This window comes from Ceratotherium simum, chromosome 14 (genome assembly GCF_057802395.1).
Source record: "Ceratotherium simum simum isolate JZ-2026a chromosome 14, ASM5780239v1, whole genome shotgun sequence".
Classification (NCBI taxonomy): domain Eukaryota; kingdom Metazoa; phylum Chordata; class Mammalia; order Perissodactyla; family Rhinocerotidae; genus Ceratotherium; species Ceratotherium simum.
In genome coordinates this window covers 45,273,899-45,289,815 of record NC_141913.1, presented here as the reverse complement: position 1 = coordinate 45,289,815, position 15,917 = coordinate 45,273,899, and the positions used below count along the sequence as shown (strand labels likewise).

The 15,917-nt window shown below is 43.0% G+C and overlaps 1 long non-coding RNA gene across 1 annotated transcript; it reads left to right on the top strand.

Moving 5' to 3' along the window:
• Positions 1-2,841: 2,841 nt before the first annotated feature.
• LOC147915323 (uncharacterized) lies at positions 2,842-15,569 on the top strand. Its single transcript, XR_015554227.1, has 4 exons — positions 2,842-3,070; positions 10,628-10,741; positions 12,895-13,034; positions 15,306-15,569. It is a non-coding gene; the product is annotated as an uncharacterized LOC147915323 (long non-coding RNA).
• The last annotated feature ends 348 nt before the right edge of the window (positions 15,570-15,917 follow it).

Genomic DNA, 15,917 nt, shown 5'->3' with positions numbered 1-15,917 from the left:
TGGGAATTGCCTCCTTCCAGGTGTCCAGACCAAAACCTTTGGAATCAACCATGATTCTTCCTCTCACACTCCGTATCCAATTCATCAGCCAATCGTGTTTGCTCTCTCTTAACAGTGTATCCAAGATTCAAAATGCAGATACCTGAAACCGCATGAAGATTCCTGGCCTCTGTGCTTCCCTCTTACTACTCTTTTCTGCATAGCAGTCAGAATGATCCTTTCAAAATGCAAGTGGGACTATGTTAATTCTCGCTCAAAATCTTCTAATAGATTTCCATCTGAGAGTAAAAACAAGTCTTACAAAGGTCTTCAAGGCCCTGCATGATTGGTACTCTCAACTCCCTGTTAGGTCTCCGATTTCCTCTTTGTACCTCCCCACTTGTTCATTTCTCTCTAGCCACAGTGGCTTCCTTGCTGTTCCCCAAACATGCCAAGAATGCTCCCACCTCAGGACCTTTGCACTTGCTATTTCCTGTACTTGGAATACTCTTCCCCAGATATCAGCATAGCTTGTCTCCATATCTCCCTTTCAGTGAGGACTTCCTTTTCCTTCCAAGTTATGATTGCTAGCTTGCTTTATTTTCTCCATCGCCCTATCATCGTTTGACATTCTACATATTTTACTTATTTATCTTATTTATTATCTGTCTCCCCAACTGGGATGTAAGCTCCATGAAGGGAGCAACTCTTGAAGATTTGTTTGCTGCTGATCTCTAGCACCTAGAACAATAGCTGGCACATAGTAGTTGCTCAACAATTATCTGTTTAATGAATGAAGAATCTTCAAAACAGATTCTTTCATCATTGACTTGCTGTTAGATTAAGTAACATGTACCTGTCACATATTAATGCTTAAATAGTAGCAATTATTGTTAATCTCCATTTCAGAGGGATGAAAAGAAGCAACAACAGTGATTATGTCCTATGTTGACTGTAACTTTACATTTATGGAGAGGTTGGTGAAAAGTTAGTTATGCGATCAAGGCTGTAGGTTACACTTTGAGAGGAATTCAGAAAACCTTGGGGGTAGATTATGAGAAATGGCAAGAACTAAACCGTATAATAAAGGTTAAGAAAACTTTCACAAAAGAAGTTGAGATTCATAGGGGAAAGTAAGTTGCCCCAGCTCACATAGTAAGTAAGTGGTATTGGCAGTGGTGGGATTTGAAACAAAGTTTATCTGAAGCCAAATTTTGTTCCCCAACTTTGAGCCCCTCTCCACAGATGGTAGACTTGGAGACATAGACTTAAATCCAGAGAAGAAAAGTAGAGAAAGTTTAGGTTAGGTCCAGGAGTCTTTTTCATAGACTATATTTGTCTCCTGAAACTTTGAAACATAGTCACATAGTCTAATGGTGTTGAGGGTGATCGTGGTACGTGAGAACTATATGCCTTCTCATGGGTATTTCTAGTGCTAAGACTGTGGTTGTGTCCACATGTGGTTATGAGAACAAAGTTGATAAGAAATAATGTAGACAATCAACCTATTGACTGTGTAGACTCTGTGTACTCTCATGTGCTTACTTCTAATGCCTGTCTTCGTGGGTCAGTTACTAGTGGCATTCATTTGGCTGTTCCTTTCATGAAAACTTTTGTGAGTCTTTTGGGTGGTCCATCTGGACAGAAGGAGAAATTTGAGGCAAGCAGAGCTCTTGATTATCCTCAGTCTCCTACAGGAGCCAGTCCACAGTGGTCTGGAGACTGGCCCTTGTCAAGGAAAAGGGCCTGAGCCAGAGGCACAGCTAGATAAGCATCCCTTCTCCAGGCTGTCTAGGTGGCCCTGGGGAACCTGCACATACCGTGGCCTTGAAATATGCGGTGAGGTAGTGCAGGGCAGCTAATTTAGGTACCCTGGAGGGGAGAGGATGTACAGCGAATGAACAAATGATAATCAAGAGCAGAAGCCAGCTCACAGGCAGGCAGTCACAAAAGTTCCCAGTCTAGGATGTATTCATGCAATTCTGATAGGAATTCCACCAAAGATCAGGCAAAGGCTGGTCCTAATATTACTTGTGTTTCCGCATTGACAGCTTTGAGGCCAGGAGCCACATCTTATTCATCTAGTGTGGTGCTCAGGAAACCTGTAAAAGATAAATGAATTATTCAGAACTGTATTGTTGTCAGGGAGCTAGAGAAAGTGGGCTTTCAGGGATTCCTTTAAAAGGGTGTGTTGGGATGCAGAGGTATTGTCTTTGTGAAGCCAGTTTTGGGGCAAGGTGGTTACAGATCCGAAGGCGTTTTTAAAAGCCTATTTAGCTGGAGCCTGTTTGTGTGCTGGGGTGTGAAACTCTATGAATGTATTATCAGGAGGGCCTTAGATGGGTTTGTGTGATTTGCTTTGGCCAGAAACAGGCTCCTTCTTCACACGTTCCCTGGGGGCAGAGAGACCAACAGGACCACCTGCTACTCTAATGATCCATGCACACACACACACACACACACACACACACACAGACCCAATTAATGTGGGAGATGTTTTGGTCTTTAAAGGAACAGTCTCAGCTTGTCCAAAATGGTAGGCACCAGCCACATGCCAGTATGAGCGCTGGAAATGTGGCTAGTCCAAAGATCTGCTGTGAGTGTAAAAGCCGCCAGGTACCTAAGACTTGGCACAAAAAAAAGAATATAAAATCCCTCATTAGCAATTTTTATATCAATTACACAATGAAATGATAATATTTTGGATATATTGGGTTAAATAAAAATTTTAAATTATAATAATTATTATTATCATCTTTTTTAATGTGGCTACATAAAATTTAAAATGACATGTGTGGCTAACATTATATTTCTTTTGAACAGTGATCCTCTAAAAGATACTCTGTCAGGGGGCGGAGTCAAGATGGCGGCGTAGGCAGACTCTGAACTCATCTCCTCCCGTGGACACAGCCAATTTACAACTACTCGTGGAAAAATTACCCCTGAGACAGAACTGAAAACTGGATGAGAGGAACTCCTGCAACAACGGACAATCCTAATTGAGGTGGAAGAGGCAGAGACTCCCTTCTGGAGAGGAAAAACACCGCCTTCACAAGCCACCAGCTTCACGGCCGCCGGGAGCAGCTCACAGGTACGCACCCTCCCTGGAGGCGCGGGGCCCTGAGCCGGGGAGCGCCCCCGCTGTGGGCATTTTGTGGACCCAGCACAATTGAGACCAGCGGCATAATATCTGACTTTGCCTGCTACTAAAGCATTGGGTAGCACCCCCAGAAAACCTGGTTCACAAAGAAACTAAAACTGGCTCTTAAAGGGCCCACGCACAAACTCACCCGTTCCAGAAAGCATCCTAAAATCACCAGAAAGAAAGGTGCACAGTGCTTCGGTGACAAGAGACTCACCTAATAGGCCCTGAGTGCATCTCGGTGAGGGGTGAGACCTCTCCAGGGACTGGGACATTGGCGGCGGCCATTGTTGTGGCCTGGTGTGGGCGTGCTGACACAGACGCCATTGGAGTTCTCCCTGAGACCTGCTAGCCCAGGGTCTGCTCCACCCGCTAGAGCACCGATTTAATCCAGCTCAGCCAGGGCAGGCAGCCCACCCTAGAGACTGGCCCCACCCAACAACAAGCCCTCAGGCAACGTGTGGGCCTGCATAGATTGGTGACTGGATTCTCTGCAGCCTGGCAACTGAGCTGACTTGAGCGGGGCAGGGTGTGCACAAGGAGCGGGTGGAGAGTGTGGGGTGGTGGCGGAGTGTGTGGGGTTCCCGCCGTGGAGAGACTGGGTCCATTTGGGGAGGTCGGGGTGCTCACACGGGGCAGGACTGTGTTGACTGTGTGTGTGGACCTGTGGGCAGCAGGGCTTGTCAGCTGCAGAAGACTTGTGCTTCTCAAAGACCCACATAGGAGGTTTGCCCCACCTTCCAAAGCCTGAAACAATTGGGTGCTCCTGTGCCTGAGGGCAGCCCCACCCAGCTGCAATCCTCAGAGAGCTGACAAGAGACCTAATAGGCTAGAGGTTTACAGCAATTCTAAGGCCCTGAGCCTAACAACCTGCCACGGTGGGGACCTACTCACTTAAAAGAAATACTGCAACACAAATGTGGTATTAGAACTTACAGCCAACTGTGCTGGGGCTCCCCACACCTGATAAAGAGACTGAAGGGCCCACAACAACTACAAGCAGCTGAGCATTACAACAGCTGGCCAGGAGCATAACTCAGCCTCCCTGGGCGCCTATAGGGAGAGCTAACAGGTCACAATAGAAGGACACACATAGCCCACATAGGGGCCACCCTGGAACATTGAGAACTGAGGGAAGCACACTGGAAGCCTCCTAAGGCATCACTTACCTAAGGTCACCTATCCAAGAGCAGGAGACGTAGCTGACCTACCTAATATGTAGACACAAGCACAGGGAAAGAGGCAAAATGAGGAGGCAAAAGAATACATTCCAAGTAAGGGAACAGGACAAAACCCCAGAAAAGGAACTAAGTGAAACAGAAATGAGCAACCTACCTGACAGAGAGTTCAAACTAAGAGTGTTAAGGATGCTCACTGATCTGGGGAGAAGAATAGATGAACTCAGTGAGAATGTCAACAAAGAAATGGAAGATATAAAAAAGAACCAATCAGAAATGAAGAATACAATACTGGAAATGAAAAACTCATTTAGAGGGACTCAAAAGCAGAGTAGAGGATACAGAAGAACGGATCAGTGAGCTGGAAGAAAGACTAGAAGAAATTACCCAAGGTGAACAGGTAAAAGAGAAAAGAATTAAAAAGAGTGAGGACAGTCTAAGGGACCTCTGGGACAACATCAAGCGCACAAACATCCGTGTTATAGGTGTCCCGGAAGGAGAAGAGCGAGACAAGGGGGCAGAGAATCTATTTCAAGAAATAATAGATGAAAACTTCCCTAACCTAAGGAAGGAAACAGACATCCAGGTACAGGAGGCACAGAGAGCCCCAAACAAGATAAACCCAAAGAGGCCCACACCAAGACACATCATAATCAAAATGTCCAGAATTAAAGATAAAGAGAGAATCCTAAAAGCCGCAAGAGAATGTCAAGTTACATACAAAGGAAACCCCATAAGGCTATCAGCTGACTTCTCAGCAGAAACCTTACAGGCTAGAAGAGAATGGCACGATATATTTAAAGTGCTAAAAGGAAAAAACTTACAGCCAAGAATACTCTACCCAGCAAGGTTATCGTTCAAAATGGAAGGAGAGATCAAAATTTTCCCAGATAAGCAAAAATTAAAGGAGTTTGTCACCAAGAAACCAGTGTTACAAGAAATGTTAAAGGGACTGATTTAAGGGGAAAAGAGAAGACCACAAATAGGAAAAATTATCTATTTCCACGATTAGAACGTAATGGATACAAATGCACAAAAAGAGGTTAGATATGATATCAAAAACATAAAAGGAGGGAGGAGGGTAGTTAAAGAGTACAGCTTTCAGACAGAGGTCAAACTAAAGTGACCATCAATTCTGTATAGAAGAAGTAAGGAACAGAGAAGGACTACTAAAACACTGAGGAAAAAAAAAAAAAAAGTTAAAAAATGGCAGTAAGGACATACTTATCAATAGCTACTTTAAACCTCAATGGACCAAATGCCCCAAATAAAAGACATAGGGTGGCTGACTGGATAAAAATCAAGACCCATATATATGCTGCATACAAGAGACACACTTCAGACCTAAAGACACTCACAAACTGAAAGTGAAGGGATGGAAAAAGATACTCCACGCAAATGGCAATGAAAAGAAAGCTGGGGTAGCAGTACTCATATCAGACAAAATAGACTTTAAAACAAAAACTGTAAAAAGAGGCAAAGAAGGGCATTACATAATGATCAAGGGAACAATCCAACAAGAGGATATAACACTTGTAAATATCTACGCACCCAATGTAGGTGCACCTAAATATATAAAGCAATTATTAACAGACATAAAAACAGAAATAGACAGTAACACAATAATAGTAGGGGACTTTAACACTCCACTTACACCAAAGGATAGATCATCCAAACAGAAGATCAATAAGGAAACATTGGCCTTAAACGACACCTTAGAACAGATGGACCTAGTAGATATATACAGAGCATTCCATCCAAAAACCGAAGAATACACGTTCTTTTCAAATGCACATGGGACATTCTCCAGGATCGATCACATATTAGGCCACAAAACAAGTCTCCATAAATTTAAGAAGATTGAAATAATACCAAGCATCTTTTCTGACCACAATGGTATGAAACTAGAAATCAACTATAGGAAGAAAATCAGAAAAGCCACAAATACATGGAGATTAAACAAAATGCTACTGAACAACGACTGGGTTAACGAAGAAATCAAAGAAGAAATCAAAAAATACCTGGAGACAAATGAAAATGAAAATACGACATGCCAGAATTTATGGGATACAGCAAAAGCGGTTCTAAGAGGGAAGTTTATAGCGATACAGGCCTATCTCAACAAACAAGAAAAATCTCAAATAAACAATCTAAAAATGCACCTAAAGGAACTGGAAAAAGAAGAACAAACAAAGCCCAAAATCAGTAGAAGAAGGGAAATAATAAAAATTAGAGCAGAAATAAATGAAATAGAGACCAAAAAGAATAGAAAAAATTAATAAAACCAAGAGCTGGTTCTTTGAAAAGATCAACAAAATAGACAAACCTTTAGCTAGACTCACCAAGAAAAAAAGAGAGAAGGCACAAATAAGTAAAATCAGAAATGAAAGAGGAGAGGTTACAACAGACACCTCAGAAATACAAAGATTATAAGAGAATACTATGAAAAACTATATGCCAACCAATTCGACAATCTGGAAGAAATGGATAAATTCTTAGAATCATACAACCTTCCAAAACTGGATCAAGAAGAAGTAGAGAATTTGAATAGACCAATCACCAGTAAGGAGATCGAAACAGTAATCACAAACATCCCCAAAAATAAAAGTCCAGGACCAGACGGCTTCCCTGGTGAATTCTACCAAACATTCAAAGAAGACTTAATACCTATCCTTCTCAAACTCTTCCAAAAAATTGAGGGGGAAGCTCCTAACTCATTCTACGAAGCTGACATTACCCTGATACCAAAACCAGACAAGGACAACACAAAAAAAGAAAATTACAGGCCAATATCACTGATGAACATCGATGCGAAAATCCTCAACAAAATACTAGCAAATCGCATACAACAATACGTTAAAAAGATTATACACCATGATCAAGTGGGATTTATTCCAGGTATGCAGGGATGGTTTAACATTCGCAAATCAATCAACGTAATACACCACATTAATAAAATGAAGAACAAAAATCACATGATCATCTCAATAGATGCAGAGAAAGCATTTGACAAGATCCAGCATCTATTTATGATAAAAACTCTGAATAAAATAGGTATAGAAGGAAAGTACCTCAACATAATAAAGACCATATATGAGAAACCCACAGCTAATATCATCCTCACTGGTGAAAAACTGAAAGCTATCCCTCTAAGAACAGGAACCAGACAAGGATGCCCACTGTCACCACTCCTATTTAACATAGTATTGGAAGTCCTAGCCAGAGCAATCAGGCAAGAGAAAGAAATAAAAGGGATCCAAATTGGAAAGGAAGAAGTGAAACTGTCACTATTTGCAGATGACATGATTTTATATATAGAAAACCCTAAAGAATCCACCAGAAAACTTTTAGAAGTAATAAACGAATATGGTAAAGTTGCAGGATACAAAATCAACATACAAAAATCAGTTGCATTTCTGTACACTAACAACGAAGTAGCAGAAAGAGAAATTAAGAATACCATCCCATTTACAATTGCAACAAAAAGAATAAAATACCTAGGAATAAACTTAACCAAAGAGGTGAAAGATCTGTACACCGAAAACTATAAAACATTTCTGAAAGAAATTGAAGAAGACACAAAGAAATGGAAAGATACTCCGTGCTCTTGGATTGGAAAAATTAACATAGTTAAGATGTCCATACTTCCTAAAGCCATCTATAGATTCAATGCAATCCCTATCAAAGTTCCAACAACATTTTTCACAGAAATAGAACAAAGAGTCCTAAAATTCATATGGAACAACAAAAGACCCCGAATAGCTAAAGGAATCCTGAGAAAAAAGAACAAAGCTGGAGGTATCACACTCCCTGATTTCAAAATATACTACAAAGCTATAGTAACCAAAACAGCATGGTACTGGCACAAAAACAGACACACAGATCAATGGAATAGAATCGAAAGCCCAGAAATAAACCCACACATCTATGGACAGCTAATCTTTGACAAAGGAGCCAAGAACATACAATGGGGAAAAGAAAGTCTCTTCAACAAATGGTGTTGGGAAAACTGGATAGCCATATGCAAAAAACTGAAAGTAGATCCTTACCTTACACCATACACAAAAATTAACTCCAAATGGATTAAAGACTTGAATGTAAGACCTGAAACTGTGAAAGTTCTAGAAGAAAACATAGGCAGTATGCTCTTTGACATCGGTCTTAGCAACATCTTTTCAAACACCACATCTGACCGGGCAAGAGAAACAATAGAAAAAATAAGCAAATGGGACTACATCAAACTAAAAAGCTTCTGCACAGCAAAGGAAACCATCAACAAAACGAAAAGACAACCTAACAATTGGGAGAAGATATTTGCAAACCATACATCTGATAAGGGCTTAATCTCCAAAATATATAAAGAACTCATGCATCTCAACAACAAAACTACCAACCCAATTAAAAATGGGCAAAAGACCTGAACAGACATTTCTCCAAAGAAGATATACAGATGGCCAACAGACACATGAAAAGATGTTCAAAATCACTAACTATCAGGGAAATGCAAATCAAAACTACAATGAGATATCACCTCACGCCCGTCAGAATGGCTATAATTAACAAGACAGGAAACAACATGTGTTGGAGAGGATGTGGAGAGAAGGGAACTCTCATACACTGCTGGTGGGAGTGCAAACTGGTGCAGCCACTATGGAAAACAGTATAGAGATTCCTCAAAAAATCAACGATAGAACTACCATATGATCCAGCTATTCCACTGTTGGGTATTTATCCAAAGAACTTGAAAACACCAATTTGCAAAGGTACATGCACCCCTGTGTTCATTGCAGCCTTATTCACGATAGCCAAGACTTGGAAGCAACCTAAGTGCCCATCAAGGGACGAATGGATAAAGAAGCTGTGGTATATATACACAATGGAATACTACTCAGCCATAAGAAACGATTTAAATCCAGCCATTTGTGACAACATGGATGGACATTGAGGGTATAATGCAAAGTGAAATAAGTCAGAGGGAGAAGGCCAAATACCGTATGATTTCCTTCATTAAGTAGTAGATAATAACAACAATAAACAAACACATAGGGACAGAGATTGGATTGGTGGTTACCAGAGGGGAAGGGGGGAGGGAGGAGGGTGAAAGGGATAATTCGGTACATGTGTGTGGTGATGGGTTGTAATTAGTATTTTGGTGGTGAACATGATGTAGTCCATGTAGAAATAGAAGTACAATGATGTACACCTGAAATTTTTGCAATGTTATAAACCAGTGTTACTGCAATAAACAAAAAATTTAAAAAAAAAGAAAAAAAAAAAAGAATTTCCCCAAACACGCTTTAAAAATTATTTTTTCCATTTTATAAATCCCACCACTCTGCATTTCTAGAAGCAATTAAAAAAACACGAAATGACTAGAGCTTCTGGAGTTTTCATTTTATTGAGGTGTTTTTACTCTTGCCAACATCCTATTCCATCATCCTTTTCCTTCATTGTGTAACTAACTTGTACAGTAGCTTCTCTTGTATTAGACTTCATTTAGTCCCGCTTGCCACTTTGAGCAGTGAACGACCTGTGAAACTCTGCATGATGGCCCTGGACGTAGTGTTCTTTCCTTATGGCAGAGAATGTTTTAATCAGTAAATAAACTGTAGCAGGTTAAGTTGGAAAAAAAAAAAAAAGATACTCTGTCAGAAGACTCATTCCTAGAATGCTTGTATTTTATTTAGGTCTTGAAGAAATTGTAAGATCTGAATAGATAGAGAGGAGAATGGGATCCCACATGGGCAAAATGCAGATAGCTAACACCATAAGGTGTAGTTAGCGCAAGGAGGTAGACCAGTTGGCCACAAACCCACTTCTAGGTTTCCCTAAATTTCAACCATCATTTCAACGTGCTGGTAAAGAAAGCACAATAATGACAGCTAACCTTGAGCTGAGAACTTGCTACGACTATTCTGGCTATGTTCTATTACTGAAACTTACTGTGTGCCTTGGGCTGTACTGGTTACTTTATCTGCATCTGCATTAATGAAGTAGGCACCTGACTATCCCCATTTTAGAAATGAGTGGAGCAGATGGATGGTACACAGAAGGATCGAGAAGGTGGAAGTTACAGGAGGTGGAGGGTGAGGGACAGGGAGCAGTCACAGGTGTTGCCCTCATCCCTGGCTTGACAAGTAGGTGAATGCTGGACCCATGCCCTGGTTGGAGATGGCAGGAGCAATTGGTATCCTCCCAGCAGATGCCTGGCAGAATGCCTTACGTGTAGCATGTGCTCATTAAACATTTGTTGATTCACCACCCGAGCATTCTCCCTTCCCCCTCACTTTAATCATGCTCCTTCCTTGTTCCCATCACTTCTTCCCAGGAGAACTCCACCATTTTATTGCTGTGTGGTGAACAAACGATGGTTGTTGGAGTCAGATGGACTCAGGTTTGGAGCCAAATCCTGCTTCTTGCTGGCTGGGTAACTGGGAGGAAGGTGAGGCTCAATTCCCTCCCTCGTAAGATGGAAGGAACTAACCCCCACCTCACAGGCTGTAATGGGAATTAAATGACACATTGAATGTAATGAAACTTCAGGCACACAGAAGGTGCTAACAAATATTAGCTAGTGTCATTATTTGTCCTTTGTTGTGGCTCACCTCTCTATTTTCCTGGTCTCAGTTGCTGGAGGAGGAGTTGAGACTGATGGTCTGGGGACTAGGGATTAGAAAGAAGTGACTTCCATGCTGAGGTCCACCTCCAACTTCCACTGCAGGCCAATTCACTTCTTAATCCACCTGTAAACTCCTTGGGATCTGAAAAGAGCCAGTCTCTTTTGGTCTAGAAAAAAGAATTTTTCTTGGGCAATTTTTTTCTATAAATATTTTGAGGATTTTTTTTCTTTTAAATATCTATTTATCATTAGCAAGCCTGGGCAGCTGCCCTTTGGAAGCTGGTGATCTGCTTTGCATGTACAGGTAGCAAACGGAGAGCAGAAGCCACGTCAACAGCGTAGTTTCAAATGTGGTCTTCCTCTGGCTCTCTATTGTCGTGGTCCTACGACTAACCATGTGCCAGAGGCACGGGGAAGCTGACTGAGGACACTTTCCTCCATTAGAGGGAGGGCACACGCTGGGGCAGAGCCAGCCTGGGCTAGCAGACCTGGATTTCAGTTCCAGCTCAGGTACACAGGTACAAGGTGACTTTGGGCAAGTCCTTTTTCCTCTCTGGGTCTCAATGTCCTCATCTGTCTAAGCAGGGGGTTGAGTCTTAGGGTCTCAGCTCTCGAGACCCTTGATCGGAACCCCAGAAAGCAGGGGCTGCATCCTTCTGGTTTGTAGCTGGGTCCCTGGTGCCTTGCACAGTATCTGGCATATTGTTGGTACTCAATAAATGCTTGTTGAATACATGATTGATCCTCAGCAGCATGGGCTGCGACCACCTGCTCGGTAGATGCTGCTGATCCTGAAACATCTCTTGGGAGAGATGAGTAATAAGGGGACTTAGACATATGAGTTGCATTAGGCTGAGGGATTCTTACCATTTGTCATCTTTGTCATCCCCATGCTATGTACATACTCTGCCTGAGTCTACACAGCATAAAATATTAAAAAGAGGGATAATAGTAAAACTACTTAATTCAGTCAAAAATTCCTGGGTATATCGAAAACAATGAATAAAATGTACATATTTAGTTTATTCTTTTGTTTAGTAAAAAAAAAAATCTAGTTATTTGGATTCAGGAGAAGGAGCCCAGCAAATGCTTAGTGAATTGAGTCAGCTCGTATCCACGGAACCTCTAATGTAAAGGCTGAAGTGTCGTGGGCTGTGGTTATTTGGTTGGCAGAGCTGAGAGAGAGATTTCTTCTCAGCAGACCCCTCTCAATGTGTTTACCCCTGGAGGGGGGCAAGAGTAGCTGAGGGGTCCCACAGACCTTATTTGTGAAGTCCATTAACTCTAGTCCCTTAACCCAGCCAATTCCTGCAGACCATTCCTGAGGCCATTCGGTAGAGAGTGGGCCCGTGAAATCCTCCTTTAAGAGGAAGGAATGCACACTGCGGCGTTTGGTCCAGGGAAGTTCTCGGTGTACTCAGCACCTGAGGAGTAATAAATAGTCGTTAATAACCTAGGATTGAAGGTACACCATATCGAGAGCACAAAAAGTAGGACCCTGTACCAGAAATTATGCGCACTCTCATGCACAGCCACGACGAGGAACGGATAGCAGTTCGGGTGCTGACCCCAGACCTTGTAAACAGACAGGCATAACTCACCAATTGGGAGCAGATGAAACAAGGCCTCCGCCTGAGGAAGATCCACAGAGCGGGGCTGAAGCTCACAAGTTTCTCTCCGGCTCTCTCTTGCTGTCTCCTTGCTTCCTCCCTCTTCTGAATATCTCTCTCTCCCCACACACACACTCCAGCCACTCTGAAGACTTCCACAAACCAGAGCAGTAACGTACACAGAGCATCACAGAGAAATCACACAAATCGAAGGGACATCAGCTTAATAGGATGATTTTCATCCTAACTTCTGTCTGATTTTACTTTCAGTTTATGGTCATTGTCACTTTTAATCATTTCTATTTTCTAAAATGTTTCCGTCTGAGAGCCCAAGAGGGATTTCTTCTCTCCTTCCTCCTTTCCCAGCTCCCAGGCGTGCTCTGGGCGGTGCGAGGACAGGGGCCGGCTGCCCAGCGCGGACGGGGTTCCTGGCTGCAAGTGCCCAGCGTTCCTGGCAGACGGTGTCATTCGGCCTCAGGCAGCTCAAAGGCCGGAGCAGTGAGGCGGTAAGAGAGAGTGCCCTCTGGGAGGCGGCGGCTGCTGCTGCAGAAAACTTCGTTACAGATCTCTTTTGTCCTGAGCGAACACAAGTCCCTGAACTGGGCATTGGATGGACACTGAGAGGGAAAAAAAAAAAAAAAAGGCAGGAGCTGTGTGATTTTCTGTTTAGTTACAATTCTGTAATTAGATTTGCAGGAAATGTCTGAGTCCACCAGAGAGAGGCAGGTGGATTTTTGGGGCTAGGACTGGGGACCGGACTCTCACACTAGCAGCCTGGGTGGCCTTGAGCCAGGCTGGTCGCCTCAGCCTCCTCATCCTTAAGCGAGAAGGATGGTCCGGATCGTACCACTCCCCCTGAGAGATGCTCTGTGAAAACTAGGCTCCAGGATCAATGTAGTTGACAGCACAGCCACTCTAGTAATAGCCAATGCTTAAATAACACTTGGTTTTGATCTCAAAACATATTAATTTTTTCAGTCTTTGCAGGCTATGTAGTTGGTGACGCAGGTGCTGTTATTCTTATTTTACAGAAGAGGTACAGAGAGGTTAAGTGATGTGTCTAAGGTCACACAGCCAGTAAGGGACAAAGCTGGAGCTCAGGTCCAGGCAGTCTTGCCCCTGAGTCTGCTCTTAGCTGCTATGCCACCCCAGAGAATGCGACAGTCAGGCAGGGTTGCCAGAGTTTTGTCAGTAACAAACTGGTTCAGTTTTGTTCAACCAGGCAATTTCCAAACTGACTTGATCCAAGAACCCTCAGGTAGCATGAGAGTGTGGTGGCTGAAAACAGAGTCTAGAGTCAGACACGGCTGGGTTTACATCTTTCTCCTCCGCTTACGACCAATGTGACCGTGGGCAGGTGCTCAATCTCTCTAAACATCAGTTTCCTCATCTCCAACAAGGGGATGATGATGATAACAGTGTTGCGGGGAGGATTGAGAGAACCAACGCATGAAAAACTCTCTGCGTAGTGCTAGGCAGATTGTGTGGACGTCAGCTTGTACTCTATCTATGTATCTATCTATCTATCTATTTGTATATATGTATGTGTTATATACACATATATATATAGAGAGAGAGACTATAGAGAAATGTGTATCTATATATTATGCACACAGATATAGATAGAGATACATAAATACATACTATGAAGATCTATATATCTAGGTATTTTATATGATACATACATACATACATACACACAAACACATACCCACACATCCTAGTAAGAGTCTACAGATTAATATTCCTGAAGCACATTTTGGGAAGTATTAGTCTAACAATCTCTAAGGTCCTTTTCTTTTCCCCTTAGTTTGATTGCTTTTTGAATTCTAAACTACCTAGGATCTTATTAGTGCATAAGTGGGCTCCCTGTGTGGAAAGAACTCATGTTCACAAGATGTTATAGCTGGGGAGGGCCTTAGGGATCCTAGTGTCAAACTCACTTGTTTCACAGAAAGCTGAGGCCTGGGGAAGTCCCGTGACTTGTCTAAAGTGACTATCCATGGCGCCATCATTGGAAAACAATGTAAACATATGAATTCAGAGAGTTATAGGACAGCCCCTCATTGCCACCCTTGCCCTGGGTTAGGATAGAACTTCAGTCCTATGAGTCTTTAGAGCTAACATTCACAGGCAGGCCCCCATAGCCTCAGGTAGGGTGCTCTGGGCTTTCCTGAAAACTCACTCAGAAGGTTCTTGTAGGGGAGCTAAAGACCCCCTAGAACCTTCTGTTCCAACTGAGCTTCTTTTGGTCTCTCTTGATTTGCATCAGTCATGCGAACATTCTTTAAGAACCAAGTTATGTTTAAGGAAAGCTACAAACTCTTTGGCCTTCTTGGTCAAGCACGTAATGAAGATGAGTGTGGGGCCTGTTTGAGACACTGTGAGTGGTCATCACTGTAACATCATGGGAGCACAGCCCTCCTGAAGTCATTTCAGTCCCCAAACCCCACAGTGCTGATCATCAAGGCAGGTCTCTGCCTAGATCAAGCATTCCAGGCTTACGATTTGTCATCACTCCGTGAGTAGTCTTAAAGCACCTTGCTGTGGAGTCTCTTTCTTTCCTCTTGACCTGGGTCTCACTAGTCCATGTCAGACTCTGACCCCTCCAGTGTGACCGTCTCCCGCAGTTTCACACTCTGCCATGCTGGGTCCCACCTCTGGCCTTTTCCCTCTGTGGCTAACTTTCCACCAAAGTTTTGTGTCCCCCTTTCAGGGAGTTGCTGGAAAGTGGCTGACCCGCCAGAGACCATAGTTCATACCCTCTTTTCATCTAGGTGGCGCAATGAACTGACTTTAGGCCAGTGAGATGTGGGAGGAGTGATGGAGCCACTTGCAAGCCTGGACCATATAGACCTCCCATGGGATCCTTGCCCACCTTTTCCCCATTTTCTGGGTGAATGTTGAAGTAGCCTTGAAAGGCACGTGTTGAAGATAACAGAACTGGCAGCCTGAGACTCTGAATGACCATATGGAAGAGTCCCACCCCCACCCCCACTGCCCAATGGCCTTCATGTGAGCAAGAAATAAACTTCTGTTGTGTTAAGGCGCTGACTTTTTAGAGTGTTTTGTTACTGTAGCTAGTGTTCCCCTAATACATAGTCATATTTTCTCAACCAGCAGTCTTCCCCGCCCCCGACAACAGCTCAAGTCTACCTCTTGTCTGAAATCTTCCTGGCCTCACTGATCTCAGTGTGCCTGTCCTATGCATTTCTGTAGGTCGCATTGTCACACTCAGGCAGTTCCCACTCTGCTACACATGGGCCTGTAAAGCACTAATTGAAGAGGACAGAGACCTTATTCTACACTCATTCTGCATTTCCCAAAATGCCTAGCGTCAAGTCTGGCAAACAGTAAGCACTCAATCAATACTTGTTGATCGATTTGAG